The sequence below is a fragment of the Bacillus rossius genome, chromosome 3, assembly GCF_032445375.1.
Source record: "Bacillus rossius redtenbacheri isolate Brsri chromosome 3, Brsri_v3, whole genome shotgun sequence".
Taxonomy (NCBI): Eukaryota; Metazoa; Arthropoda; class Insecta; order Phasmatodea; family Bacillidae; genus Bacillus; species Bacillus rossius.
In genome coordinates, this window is record NC_086332.1 from 102,536,865 (window position 1) to 102,553,066 (window position 16,202).

General features: G+C 44.3%; 1 long non-coding RNA gene across 1 annotated transcript; it reads right to left on the reverse strand.

The window, feature by feature from the left end:
- Nucleotides 1–13,342: 13,342 nt before the first annotated feature.
- LOC134531085 (uncharacterized) lies at nt 13,343–15,468 on the reverse strand. Its single transcript, XR_010074931.1, has 2 exons — nt 15,262–15,468; nt 13,343–13,468 (listed from the first exon to the last, which is right to left on the reverse strand). It is a non-coding gene; the product is annotated as an uncharacterized LOC134531085 (long non-coding RNA).
- Nucleotides 15,469–16,202: the final 734 nt, after the last annotated feature.

A 16,202-nucleotide genomic window follows, 5' to 3' on the forward strand; every position in this document is an offset into this window, starting at 1 on the left:
CCCACAACAAACCGGTGTACGAGCCCCCCAGAGGATACGGTTTCCGGGAGCAACGTGCCATCCGGGAACAGGTCGCGGAGATGCTCCGGGATGGTGTTATTGAACCGTCGAATGGTCGCTACAACGCCTGCATTGTACTCGCGCCGAAGAAGGACGGATCACTGCGGTTCTGCGTGGACTTCCGGCCACTGAACACTATCACAGTTAGCGCCCCGCCACCCCAGATCAGCGTGGAGAACGCGGTAGCAGGACTAGGACGAGCAACGGTGTTCAGTACCCTCGATCTTAAATCAGGGTACTGGCAGGTTCCCATACGGACCGAGGACCGCGAGAAGACCGCGTTCACCATCCCCGATGGCCGCAAATTTCAATTTCGAGCGATGCCATTCGGACTGAAATGCGCCTCCGCGACGTTCCAGGGGATGATGACGCGCGTACTAGAGGGCTACGTCGATCGCTTCGCACTAGCGTACCTCGACGACGTAAATGTATTCTCGGAGACCTGTGAGGAACAAATCCGGCACATTACACTAGTCCTAGAACGCCTCGCTACCCACCACTTGACCGTCGCGCACCACAAGTGCCACATCGGGACGCAGGAGGTCGAGTTTCTGGGGCATGTCGTGAGCGCCGCGGGTAACCGGCCGTAAGCGAGCCACCTCACGAAGATCGCTGAAGCCGAGGTACCGCGTACGCGGAAACAGCTACAACGCTTCATCGGCCTAATCAACTGGCTCCGGTGCTACGTCCCTAACTTCTCGAGGACAATAGCCCCCCTGACGGACCTCCTGTCACCCTCGTCACGGTACCGGTGGAACGACCATGCCCAGCGCGCATTCGAAGAGGTTAAATTCGCCTTCACACAGTGTCACACGCTCACGCGGGTAAACCCAGAACGTCGCCTCTACCTACAGACGGACGCGAGTAACCTCGGGTGGGCGCGGTACTATACCACGTAGGCCCGGACGATGAGCGTGAGGTCACAGACTACGCTAGCGCAAAGCTCGGTTCGGCGGAGCGCCGATATCACAGCAACGAGCAGGAGTGCCTAGCCGTAGTCTGGGCCATGAAAAAGTACCGGCCACACCTCGAGGGAAAGAATTTCACACTTAGGACGGATAACCGATGCCTGACGTGGCTGCACACAATGCAGGGCAGGAAGGGCAAGCTGATTCGGTGGGCCTTGTTTCTCCAATCATTTGATTTTGAGGTAGAGCATGTCCCCGGCACCGAAAATCAGCTGCCCGACCTGTTATCACGAGAACCCGACCAGAACACCGAACTGCGGGACGACGATGACTGGGACGCCATGTTACCCCCAGACATGCCAAACCCACCCGAACACGGCGACACTATGTGTAGCCGCCTCACGGTCGAAGCCCAGGACGAGGAAGGACCGCCCAACTCTGCCGCCGACCTGTATCGACGTGTATGCCAGGCCCAGGGGACGTCACCCGACGCCGACCGCCGGCGTCGACAGATCCCCGCGGCCGAACACGGTACCTGGCGCGTGCAGGACGGCGTAGTCATGACACGGTCCCCAGGCAACCACGACGACTGGCAAACCTACGTCCCCACAGAGGCGCGAGAGGCCACGTTGCGGTTCCATCACGACCACGACCTCGCCGGACACCCCGGGACGGACCAGACCCGCCGCGAAGTGGGGCGACACTACCAGTGGCCAGGGCTGACCCACGACGTCCGTGAATACGTACGCGAGTGCGAGGTCTGTCAGAGACGAAAGGCACGCCGACGGGTTGGGGAGGAGCAACAACGACCTAGGGAGCCCACCACCGCCTTCCAGACCATCGCGCTGGACGTGATGGGCCCCTACCCCCACATGCCCCGCGGGAAACGCTACCTGCTTGTCGTGACAGACTTGTTCACGCGGTGGACCGAAGCGTACCTGTGCAGCAACATCAGGACCACCACTCTACTTCACATCCTGACCAACGAGTTTCTGTCACGTTGGGGCTACCCCCAGTCCATATTAACAGACAATGCCAGCCAGTTCCTGGGCCGTCAGTGGAAGACCTGGTGCACCGACCATGAGGTCGAACACCACACGACGCCAGCCTACCACCCGAGGGCAAACCCCACCGAACGACGGAACCAGGAGCTGAAGGCACAACTGCGCATACGACTGGGGGCGGACCACACTCAGTGGGATACCCACATGCCAGACGCACTGTTCTGCGTCCGGAGACGCACCAACGCCGCCACCGGCCGCACACCGGCAGAGATGGTGCAGGGGCACAACCTGCCACTGCCAGGGGAATGGACCACACACAGACCACCCCACCCGGCAGAAGACACAGCCGACCGCGATCAACGGCGCACCGTCGAACACGACGAGGCTCGACAACGTCAGAGACGATACGCCCAGGAAATAACACCCACGACCGAACACCCCCCGCCCGCGGTGCGGGTAGGCGACCAGGTGTCTGTCCGCGTGCACCCCCTCTCCAACGCGCCCCGCAACTATTGCGCTGGACTCGCCCCAAGGTGGAGCGGTCCCCACCCCGTACGCCGATGGCTCGGGAGGACCACTTTCCTGATACGCACCAGCGGGAGACGGGACAGGAAGGTACACCGCGACGATCTGCGGCTGGCCCACCTACCCGGGGAGAACCCCCCCGACGAGGAGGTAGCACCCACACCAGACACCGAGGGAGCGCCTGAGGGGGACACGCCCGCCGAGACCACCCCGGCACGAAAGCCAACTGGTCAGGGCCGACCACAGACGCTCGTGTATGAGGACACGACTGCCACACCGGCACCAGAGGTAGCCGACGAGCCCAGCGGGACACCTACCCTCGAAGACGAGCCCCAAGGACCCCTCATCGAGTGGCCTCCGGACACGGACGAACCCACGACTACACCGAGACCGCCAGAGGACGGCATCGAGACACTCTCGATCACCGATCTCTCGGACCCCCTCAGCACCCCGACAGAGGACGGCGAGGCTGAGACCATCCCCGTGGTGACGGAACCAGACGATGAGGCCACTGACCTGGGACCGCCTGGCATCCCAGAGCGGGAGAGACGCCCGTACCACACTACGCCGCGTTCAGCCCCGGACGACCTACGGCCAGACGCCACCACATCGCCACACGAGCCCCCGGGCCCGGGAGACGCCCCAGGGAACCTCCCCCCGAGGAATCGCCGACCACCCAGGTACCTGGATGACTACGTACGGGGGAAGGCGCCACGGGCCTCCGCCAACGTCCCACCACCCGGACCCCCGACGCGGGACCACCCAGGTCTAGAGCGCGGGTCCTACCAGCTGCCGGACCACCTCAGACACTCGACGCGGGACACCCCAGGTCCAGAGCGCGGGCCCTACCAGCTGCCGGACCACCTCGGACACTCGACGCGGGATGCCCCTGGTCCAGAGCGCGGGCCCTACCAGCTGCCGGCCCACCCCGGACATCCGACGCGGGACCACCCAGGTCCAGAGCGCGGGCCCTACCAGCTGCCGGACCACCTCGGACACTCGACGCGGGACGCCCCAGGTCCAGAGCGCGGGCCCTACCAGCTGCCGGACCACCTCGGACACTCGACGCGGGACGCCCCAGGTCCAGAGCGCGGGCCCTACCAGCTGCCGGCCCACCCCGGACATCCAACGCGGGACCACCCAGGTCCAGAGCGCGGGCCCTACCAGCTGCCGGACCACGTCGACGAACCGACACCCGGCTGTTCGACGTGGGACGACCTGGACACAGCACGAAGGCCCTACCAGCTGCGGCCGCCGAAAGCACCACCTGGCTGGAGCTGCTGCCGAAGCTAGGGGCGCCCCCACGTAGCGGGGTCACTAGCAGTGCAAGGTCGGGCTTCTCGAGGGGGGGCGTTTGACGTCGTCCGACCGAAGGCCACCCTAAAGCACGACCTGCAACCGCCAGTATGCAACCCTGCTAATGGAACGCGCCCCTAGCCATGGCCCACCCGAGTCAGGCGAGCCACCAGCAACCAAGGTAGAACCCGGCCCCCCCAAAATAAACAGACCATCATTAAAACCAACCACGTTAAAAAACAAACATAGATTATTAAACAGTGTTACGTATTTATTTGAAGTTGGTCAACGAAAGTGCGACGTAGGAGTGCCCGGGCACTCACGTGTGTAACTACAGCAATACGCGTGTGAGTGTTCCCCTGGCGGCCTTCTGCCTGAATCAGTCAATCAGACCTTATGACATAATTATTCAAACATTGTGTTGCGTCATTAACCCCACCAGAGCAATCCGACAAGAGACGAACAGTCGCTGGTGTGACGTAAAAATTCAAACATAATAATTCTTAAATATAATAACTTTCATTTGTAGAAGGGACGAATGACCTTGATTCAGCTTTTATAATTAATGTAAGAATTTAACATCATTAAATTCTCTTATTAACATATCATATCAGAAACTAACGTAATGAGGTCAACCCTGGCGCGAGGGCCACCGAGCCTCGGCCGGACGCCATGACATGACGCCAGTACAGCGCAACTCGTGGACCGGGGCGGACGCACGTCCCACGGAGAGACATCATCCTTTGTCCACACCGAGTTCATTTCTGGTAAATATAGTCATTCTTAAAACCCCTTTTTAATAATCTCTCCGTGTGTACCCAGTCCAGTTTTTCGGTCCAGGACCTAATCCGGCCGCATAAATCTAACCCCCCCCCCCCCCCCACCCCTGCACCACACTTGGTCCGCGGGGTAGGTTCAGTATCCGGTACGGGCCGTCTCCCGAGGACAGAACATTGGTTAAACTCAGTCGCTCCGGCACTGACACTCCCCGTAAGGGAACTTTTGAGCGAATTTAGCTGCGGTCCGCGCTCCACTGCCATGGACGCGAGCACCGCCTCGATACGCAGATTTACGGGATTGGCCGCCTCCAATCACCCTCACCCCTCGTTGAGCAGCCAGGCTCAGAATTGCCTAGGGACACGATAATTCGGAACAATTAGTGACTTTGTAACATTTCTTTGTAAACTTGTGCAACGCAACCTCGTGTAACATTTTTTTTGTAAACTTGTGCGATGCATCTCTCCACGTAACATTCGTAAACTTGTGTAACGCAACCTCGTGTAACATTTCTTTTGTAAACTTGTGCGACGCATCTCTCCACGTAACATTCGTAAACTTGTGTAACGCAACCTCGTGTAACATTCCTTTTGTAAACTTGTGCCACGTTAATTAAGTAACTTTCAGACTTAGTTGCGTGTAATTGTATAGTTTTTGTATCTTGTGACGTCACCTGTTGTACGACGTGGTGTGTAACCAACAAAGTTACACCAGAGCCACCGTCGCCTGAATAAATGACGCCCGTCATTTATTACCTCATTTCAGCGTATGCTTCTTTAAACCTGCTATCCCTAATCACCGCCGAGTAGGGAATTCCTTAAACCCACGCAACATCGCCGACGGTCCTAGTGGGCCACGCAGGGCAATCGACCCCACGACCCAACTATCGACTAGTACCAGAGCTAGTCTGGCGCCCACCCGGACTCATTACATTTGCAACAGCCACTCCCGCTAGGAACCGCACCGGGACTCGAACCAGAGACCCCGGACGACGGCAAGTGTGTAATGTATAAATTATTTAAAACGAAAAATATATATGTAAGATATTATGTATAATCGAATATTTTTTATTCCTCAAGCCGGAACAAGAAATATTTTTCTTGCAATTGTGTATTGTCACACACTTGTCACAGACAGAACAATTGTAGTGTGTTTTTTCTTTGGCGATGGTGATTTATGTGAGGCAGACTGTGGCCCCCTGGGAGGCGAGGCCCCCGGCGGCCGCCGGGTGCGCCTATACGTTAATACGGCACTGGTCGGAACACGTAGTAGTTTTGGTTACACTATTACACGATTACACTTGAAAAAACTGCACACTGTGGTGCTCTTACGTACACGATTACACTCCACACATTATCTAAGAGGGACACCTGCGTGCCTCTAAGTGTGTTTACTTATTAAGCCCTCACGCCAGTCGAGGGAGGGGGGGGGGGGAAGCTTGATTGTTTGTCGGCCAAGCCCGTAAATCGTCTCTACGTTGCGGGCCGGGCCACTTGTGTGGACCGCGGTCCGTAGGCTAAATTAGGTTCACAAGCGAAGTGTCGTTTTGGCCGGTGCCGGTGCACAGGGCTTTTAGTTAAAGTTCTGCGGTGGCGGGAGTCGGCCCGTGCCGTACGTTGAACTGCCCCGCGTAACCACTGGTGCGGGGAGTTTTATTAATGAGCGGCTGGGTTAGTCCCTACACCGGAAAAGGACCGGGGACACATGGGGAGTTTAATTGTAAGAGAAAAGGTTGATGTTTTAAATGACTATATTTACCAGAAGTGCTCGGTCGGTGAACAAAGGGTGATGACTCCCTGTGGAACGCACGTCCGCCCCGGCCCGCGAGCTGCTCTCAACTGGCGTGTGACCCTGGCGCGAGGGAAGGGCTCGGCCGTTCTCTCGCGCCAAAGTTTCCCAAGTTCCGTTATTCGGAAATTACTATGTTTACAAAAGGCTGAAGGCCGCTTAAAATTCCTTATATTACTACTAATGACAAGTTCTGACAAAATACTCTCTTAAATAATTGCAATTTAGTGTTTCACGTAATAAAGTTTGGATTTGTTACGTCACACCAGAGACTGTCTGTCTCTTGTTAACCGCTCTGGGGCTAATCAAATATGTAAGCACTGGGTTGCACACTGATGTTAATTAGTTGCTGTTTTTAAGTTAGGCTGAAGGCCGCAAGGGGGGCACTCACACACGTATTGTTTACTTAATACGTGTGAGTGACCCGGGCACTCCTACGTCGCACTCTATTAGTTAGGGGCTTTTGTTTGTTTCTGATTAATTAATTATTGTGTGGGGAATTTTTTAGGCACAGGGAGTGTGTTGCATGTGTAATTAAAATGGTTCGCTATTCTCTACCTTGGGCTGCAGTTCGCTCACTTGACTCAGGTGGGCCATGGCTAGGGGTGCTTTCCGTTAGCGGAGCCGAGTACTGGCGGGTGCAGGTCGGGCTTTGGGGTGGCCTTCGGCCGTACGATGTCAATATTGTATTTACAACAGCATTACATTTACATCATTTTAATACAGCATTGACTTACAAAATTTGAAGTACCGGTAGTTTATACTTTTCCTTTGAACTTACTTTCCTTAAGCACTAAAATATAACAATAGTAATATAAACATATGGCATTTACAAATTTAATTAAATTTTTTATCTTTTCCTTTGACAGAACTTTCTTTGAGCATCACTATATACATCTTGACTTGAAAATAATCTGAACAATTCACTGTAAAATGAGCTGAACAATTCATTTCGCCTAAAAATGAAGTTGAACAATTTACGAACTCTGGTTTTAACAACACAGGAAAACATAATGTGAGGATATTATTTAGAATATTATTGAAATTGAAATGCTTAAGTGCAGTTCTTATAAAATAAATATATCCTTCTATGTTTATTAGAAGAAAATAATTCAATGACCATGTCATTAAAATTTGATATTTTGTTTATCATGTTTTTTTTCTTCTATTGAAAGCATGGCTAACGCACTGAGTCCGTCTTCACACATTGTACTTCTTAAAAATGTTTTTATCCTCTTCAGGGTTGAGAAACATCGTTCAGCTTCAGCTGTAGTCATAGGAACAGTTGAAATAATAAGTAAAAATTTGTGTGTTTCCGTAAACGTGGTCTGTAAATTGTTTTCAAGGACAAACTGCAGAAGACTAGCTAATCCATCCATAACTCTGAAACCGTGTCGCTTGTAAATTACTGCTAGCTCAGTTTTCAAACGAGCCTTATCTAAGAAAGGATACGTTTTGGTTGTTTGTTCAAGAAGATGAACAGGAAATTTCTTATCATATTCCTGGAAGTTTTCGGAATCAAAAAAGGCATACCGCAGAATAATATGTTGTGAAAGAAAACCTCTACTTTACTTGATTAGTAATCACATCACATACTTCCTTGGCTGCAACAGTTCTATTTACATGAACATCTTCCACTTTCCTTTTTTTAGAATGCTGCTCTGGCACCTACATTTCATTTTGCATTCTCACTTTATCCATATTCTCTCTTTCTTTCTTAAATGAAAGTTGAAAACTGTCAACATGTTTCCTGACTTCATCGGCATCAATGCTCCTTTTTTGTAGCTGATTAAACAAAATGTCTACGTGCGGCATTATATTGTAAAAAACTGTCAGCCAAAATACAAACACTGGATCATTCAACATGCGCCGAATAGCTCCCGACTGGTTGATTGTTGTTGACTGCTTGCATGACGACAAAATTTCGTTCATGCATTCAATCAGTTGTTTTCTATACTCGTACACCGTGTTAACAGTACGACTCATAAAATTCCATCTTGTAGAAGAAGCACGAGGAATTCTCCTGCCAACAACGCCATCAAGAACAGCAATTCTCTGTGGTGAGTGGCTAAAGAAGTTAGTTATATCACTCAAATTGGAAAAGAATACACGGACTTGTTGATTTTGGCTTGTAGATTGTGCCACAATTAAATTCAACTGATGCGCATAACAATGCACGTAATGTGAATAATGGCCTGTACCCAATTGTGATGCCCACTCATTACATTAGCCCCATCATAACTCTGAGATATCAATTTCTCGGGTTTGTCAACAATACTTTCCAAAACAATGCGAATACATTCTGCGATTGACGCAGCATCATGTCCTGAAGAATTTACAAACTGCCAGAATCGTTCTACTGCTTGCCCGTTAGGTAACACATAGCGAAAAACTATAACCAATTGGAATAAATATGATATGTCTGTAGTTTTGTCTGCAATCACTGAAACAAAACTTGCACATGAAATTGCTTTTTTTTGCACATGAAATTTCTTTTTTGATGTATTCTTGGCAGACTTTAAGCATACAATCTAGCAAATCGTTTTGGATTTCTTTACAAATCTCTTTGAAAACAGTTGCATTTGCAAGGTGGTCTTTCAAAGATTTGTCTAACTCTGCTGAAAAATTAACTAACCCTCCCAAAATTCCAGAATTATCAGATTCTTGTGTCTCGTCGTGACCTCGCAGCGCGAGTTCAATCGCCCCGCAAAAGTTTATACAATCTTTAATTTTAGACAATACATAACGATTTTTTGTAACTTGCTCGTTATGTTGTTTAATGTTCAAACGGTAGGCACAATCAAGTTGTTGGCGAAAATCTAATTTACCCAAAAGATGAAACTCCAGGATGGAATTCAAATGTGTTTCTGCACTCTCATGCTTTCTTTATTTTTTGACTTAAGTGAGACAAATTTGAGACGCCAAAACTTACCCAACTAGATTCACCACTTCGTTTCGCGAAGAGCAGGCAGGAAAAACAATATAGCCGGTTGGTTTCTTCGCATCCACAGATCCACGAGTTTTTCTCGTAAATGTCCTGCTTAAATTCTCTCCTGAACTCCCTATATTTTGACTTAGTCACTTGCACTATAGTAAGTTTAGGCATTGGTCTGCCTGCTTAATTTATTTCCATTTTTCCTTTCCAATAACAAATAAGAGAACACCTGTGTTTTTATGTCCGAGACTGTTAACTTACTCAAGGCCATAACGAGTAACTTAACTTAGTAGTTAAAACAAACTTTTTAAACGTTGCACTAAACACACTAAAGTAGAACAATAACACGTGACAAACAGAGCCGTCATCATTCTCGAAGAGCGAGCAAAAATGGGAGAAACAGGACAAGAAATGTCGCGCCGCGCACAGGATAGTGTTGCGCACGCCTGGACTGTGCTCCTAGGCTGGCTTATGGGGAGCTACCCCTACCACGTCGCTCCGAGCCAAGCGGCGCGCCGACGCCCGCCTAGCCACCATCGCAAGTGCGATCCCAGCAAGCAAAGCTGCGCAAGCTGCGCTTACTCTATAGCGGCGGTTTTGGAAATTATTGCTAATGGTTATAAGACCAAATGGGTTGCATTTATTTATTATTCGATGAGTATGATATTTAAGTATTACAGTAGGCGCGTATTTAAATGAGGCGAGGGGGTTCACGTGCGAGTGTGCTCTAATGCAATAACCGCCACTGCTGATGCTATCATTAAATTATGTTGAATTTATAATGCACAGGGATAGTGGTGGCTGGTTAATTAGGGTGTGGATTTTTATGCTACCTGTTGTTCCGGCGCTCGCCTGACTCGGGTGGGCCTTGGCTAGGGGTGCGTTTCGTTAGCGGGGTCAGATACTGGCGGTTGCAGTTGCAGATCGGGCTTTAGAGTTGCCTTCGGTCGGACGACGTCAAACTTGCCATGGAAAGCTCTTTGGACACTTACTACCGATTCGCTATGGGCATATTCAAGCACACAAAAGGCTTTCTCTGCCTGGTTCGCAGCCATTTTCAGCAATTACATGCACTAGCGCCCCTGTCGGTTGTTTATGACATGACAACGTATAATAAATCGTTGAACGCCGGCTGCACGCATGAAAAAGTTTCCCGTAACGCACATTGTCCCGTTACGCTGTGTCCTATTACGCTTATTGTACGCTTACGCCGCATCTATCTCTCTTCCACTCGATTGGAACAACCATCGATTTGACTTTTTCGAGGCACATTAAACTTGAACCACTCCCATTCGTTTCCTACTTTTCCTATCATCGTCCTATCCTTAACAGAATAACACAGATTGGAAGAAGTTATATCCCATACAGCACAGTGACGTAGAAAAAACGTGAAATATACGTTGTATAGGAAACCTGCTGACGTTAAATCATCATCTATTACACGTATATTCAACGTTTTATCAACGTAGAAAGAACATCGAAATGTCCGCGACAGGCGACGTCGCCAGATGGACGTTAATTCTACGTCGATCGGAGGACGTGGATACCACGTTGGTTGGGCGACGTTGATGAAACGTCTATCGGAAGTCGTAGAATCTACGTGGCCATGTGGACGTGAATTCAATGTCAGTTGGTGGAGGTTGATTGTACGTTTGGTTGAGGCCGTGGATACCACGTCGGCTAGGCGACGTTGATGCTATGTCTATCGGAAGTCGTAGAATCTACGTGGCCATGGGAACATGGATTCAATATCAGTTGGTGGAGGTTGATTATGTACAACAAACATACCAATTTTCTCAGGGAAAAAATATTTTTTTTCCTGCCAGTGATATTCTCTACATTGAGGCATGAAAATTGCTTAAAAAGCACATATTGTAAGTGTTCTTACAGTGCCTAAGAATGACATCTCAAAAATTGATACTCATTAAAAATAGTTATACACTGATTTTAACAACCCCCCCCCCCCCCCCCAAACCAATACAGTTGCATTTAATTACATTTTCCATATTTAGTCAGCTGTAAGCATCAGTAATTGCAAAATGCGTGGTTTTTTTAAAATTAAATACCATTTCAATTAAATTGGCAAACGTCAAAAAAAAATTTCACACTGAAACTTAAAGTATTAGTACACTCCATGACACAAATTAATTGAAAACATTGGGTGCTAAGTAACCTTAAAAAGTGTGAAGGTAACATGATAATTAAATATTTTCACAAATATAACTTTTTCATTATTTTTTTTTACAAATTACAACTCAAAATCACTTAAACAAGTAACGCAAGGACAGATCAGAGGATGTCGTCGGTATTTTTCTTGATCTGTCCAAAGATTTTGACACAGTAGATCATAAATTACTTATTGATAAATTATATAATTTGGGAATTAGAGGTGTAGTCAATAAATTGTTGAAGTCTTATCTCACAAACAGAATGCAGATAGTTCAAGTTACTAGAGTCAATAGTAACAATATATTAGAGTCTTATAATTCCCTACCTAAACTTATGAATGTAGGAGTTCCTCAAGGTAGCATTTTAGGGCCACTTCTTCTTCTGGTCTATGTAAATGATCTAAGTTATCATTTTACTGATATTCCTATCATTTCTTTTGCAGATGATACTAATGTACTGGTTAAAGCCAATCCAGCTTCTAAACTTGATGCTCTGGTTATGAATACACTACATACATTAAACTCTTGGTTTACAAATAATAAACTGCTACTGAATTATGGTAAAACAAATTTTATTTTTTTCCCTCTAAATTAAATCAAATAAACCAAATACTCTGTTAAAAAATACTAACTTGAGATTGATGAATTTTTCTCATGGAACAAACATACGTTTGGTTTGCTAAATAAATTAAACAGTACCTATGTGTTATATGTTTATTGTACTTTCTCATATAACTACCAAACAATGCCTATGGTCTGCCTACTTTGGCTATGTTTATTCTTTAATCAGCTATGGAATTATGTATTGGGGGAGTAATAGACATCATCTACAATCAGTTTTTATTATACAAAAAAAATTAATCAGAATTATACTCCACATGAAACGTTTGGACAGTTGTCGTAATATTTATAAATCCTTAGGTCTTCTTACTGTGCCCTGTATTTATATTTACATTTATATTTACAAAGTATTATTGTTTATTCATAAAAACAAATTAATTTATATAAAAAATACTAATATTCATGAGCATTTCACGCGAATTAATGCAGATTTTCATCTGCAAAGGGTTGATAAGAAAAAAAACTTTACAGTCAGTTAGAAATGTTGGTATTAGATTATTCAATATATTACCATCAGTTCTAAAAAATATGGACCAATATAATTTATCTAAAAAGGAATTATTTATTTATTTATCTATCACATAAGGCTTTTTATAATATAGATGATTATGAACAGGGGGTAGCTTTTGTTTTTATTTATTACTTTTTATATATAATATTATCTAAATAGTAGGTGCTTATTCATGGAATTGCAGCTGTTATATTATATTATTTTAATATTGTAATGCTTTTAATACTGTTCTTGTACCTGTTTATGTGTTTGTATTTATGTTTATTTGTAATTTTATTTTGACATATTCTATACCATTATGTACGGTCTATTGAATGAAATTAAAAAAAGTGGATATTATTTACATAGTATTCAAAGCAGTTGAAAACAAATTAATATAATTCAAAATATCAAAAATTGGCAGCATGTTGACATTTCACAATTTTTCTAACGACACGTATTTGAGGGTACAAGCCCAAGCCATAATTTAACTTATAATGATGACTGGAGGCCCATATCACAAATAAACACTAAACAAAATATATTACTTATTAGAGTGCTACATGTAGAGTTTATAAAAAAAATGCATTTTTTCTATAAAAAAACCTGTTTTATTTCACAAAAACAAAAAAAAAGTATTTTTTTCACAATAAAGATTAACTGTAAAGTATGAGCTACAGTATATAAAATAATAAACAAACCTGAAAAGTGGGGGGAAAAAAACTAGGGACAAAGTTTTTTTCAAAAAAAAAAAAAAAAAAAAAGAGAGAAAAAAACACATGCTTTTTTTTATTTACAACACTAGCTACATCTCTTCTTCGCATGTTTTAACCAATTAGAAATAATGATGAACACTTCAGTCTCGGTAGCAGACGGATAATGGAAACGAACCACCCCTGAAACAAATTTTTGAAGGTAAATGAGTTCCACATGAAGTAAATATTGTTTTGTTACAGGGAATCAGTGCCTATACTACAAACATTTATTTTGGTATTTTGTTGCTTTTACGTTATATTTTAAGGCCTGATATCACACGGGATGCATTATGACAAATTTTCTAAACTCACTATTACAATAATTATAAATGCAGATGAATTTACTCAGTATGTGAATGGCCAAAGAAAAAATTGAAATTACAAGGGGTTTAGCATATCTAAAAACTTCGGAAACATCAGGTCACAGATTTACCATTCTTGGACGTGGCAGAGGAGGAACAGATCCAAAAGGAGTGGCAAAAATAGAGTGATAACTGTAATTGAAATCTTCTGCTAATACCAACTCTCGCTTGCTTCATAATTTACTGCACAACAATAATTCCCATGGCAGCAAAATCAAGCTACACATGAAATTGTTCCTCAGCTGTACACAAATACACATCTGTTTATACTTGACTAAGACACTGCAATTATTAATTTTTTAACTAATTGAAAAATTTTTTTGGCTAACCAAATTAATACTGGCTACTCACTCATAACATGTGAAAGTTCCAATTTTCTGAAATTTTTCTTCCCTTTTGCTCCCCACCAACTGTACTCTGCAGCCAGTTGATTTGTCAACATTCTTTTGAACAAATTTGCGACACTTCCTTGTAAGTGATTTCCTCTAATTACCTTCAGCGATAATACGCCGTTTTTAGTCAGCATGTAAAAGTAATTCCGTACAATTCATTTTGTATGTCATGATCAGAATATTAATATCACGGTAAAAGTTTCGTATTGCGTATCCAAGGAGATACCTTCATTATGATGGCATGTTATTCAAGTATACTTAATGCAGCTGTACTAACCTAACAAAACGTGCTAAATCACAACAGCAAGCATCATGTACCACAGCATCAATATTTACAGGATCGTGTCCTCAGGATCAAGTGATCTCCTTGGATACGCAATACGAAACTTTTACCAATATTACAAATAAATGTGTGACATCATAAGAATAATAGTTTATATGAATTTACAGTACCTACGTGCATTAAAATATGGTAAAACTGGAGAGTAACGACATCTGTTAAAAAAAAATATATTAAAAATCCCAAATTAGTGTCATTTTGAGTTCCTTGACTTCCTCTTTTCATTAAAGGCGGCGGAGATAAGAAATTCCAAATATTTAGGAGATATCGCCGTTTTTGTAAAACTGGAGAGTAACATTGTGTTTTTTTAAGGAAATACAGCTAATCTACATATTTACCCAAATATTACCCACAATTCTTGTATTGATACTGCAATGGGATTTTTTAATGGTAGCACATCAGAACTTCAAAGTATAATTTCAGTAGGTTAAAGTGAGCTACTGCCCCTATTTTACCTGTAACCGTTTACCACTGCAACAGGAATCATAAACATGCATTATTCCGATTTCCTACGTAACAACACGCAACGTAACGTACCCAACCTAACTTAACCTTTGTTTGTTTGTTTGTTTGGTATCGTATTCTACAATACGCCTGCAAATGCTTTTAAAAACTAACAAAATAAGTCCTCAATATATTATTCACAAAAAGTGACGGGAACTTTTGTGTACACAAGTCCAACATTTATATTCGAAAACGGCCGCACGTGAAGTGTGTCTATGGAGGTTATGTATAGAACATGGGATTCGCGAAACCACAATATAAAATACACTTCATCATTCTAAACATAACAAACAAAACTGCATTAAATAGTACATAGCGTTACAAATCTAAACTTACCAAACTAGTCCAGAACCACAGAATTCAGAACAACGCCAATAATATTCCAAAAACACGCCATTAACCGTTAATGACCAACTGCGCAGAAACAATTCAAACATCCGTTTAAATCTAATTTTAAAAAATACTTATTACATTTAGTAAAAAGGACAATGAACATTTATTAATGTTATATTATTATAATTTTACATTAATTAATTATACAGTTATTACTTTCTAAAACGGAACATGATGGTCGAAAGATAGACGTCATGCCGACGTCTTGTAGGCGACTCGAACCTCAGGGAAACTGAAAAACACGTCGCTCCGACGTGGACAACGTACACTTACTTCATGGTTTCAAAGACCACGTCGATTCGACGTCGGTTTTAGTGACGTGACCACATTTCGACATTACCACGTCGATGCGACGTTTCTTACACCAAGTGTGCTGTATGGGATAGCAAACATGTACAAAAGTTATAGTTAAAATAATATCTTTTTTAAAGTAATAAACATATTTGAATTAATGAGTGCAAATAAAAAGTAAATTTATCAATTAAATTGTAGATTTCATTTCACTCCTTCTTTGTACCCATACAAAATAGTGATAATTCAATGATTCAATTTTGTTATAAAAGTATGCAATCATTTCATCAATGTTTTGTTATGACGTCACGTTAAACTATTGTCCGTAAACCGACTTTACAGATAACCAATTTTTTTTAAAATAGCTTTTTAGTACTACATTCAAAAAAACTTTGAGTTCTGCTTTCACGCGGTATATAATTTGTTACGTTATTCTTTTCCATTTCGTTGTACCCATTTTTATGAAATGTTTCACAGACTTTATAATTACCCTGTAGTAGTCTAATCTAGATATATCTGGAAGACATAATGATAAAAAGAAGGCCAATGGCAAAATATGTCGCATTAATTGCTACACCATATGAATAAATTAT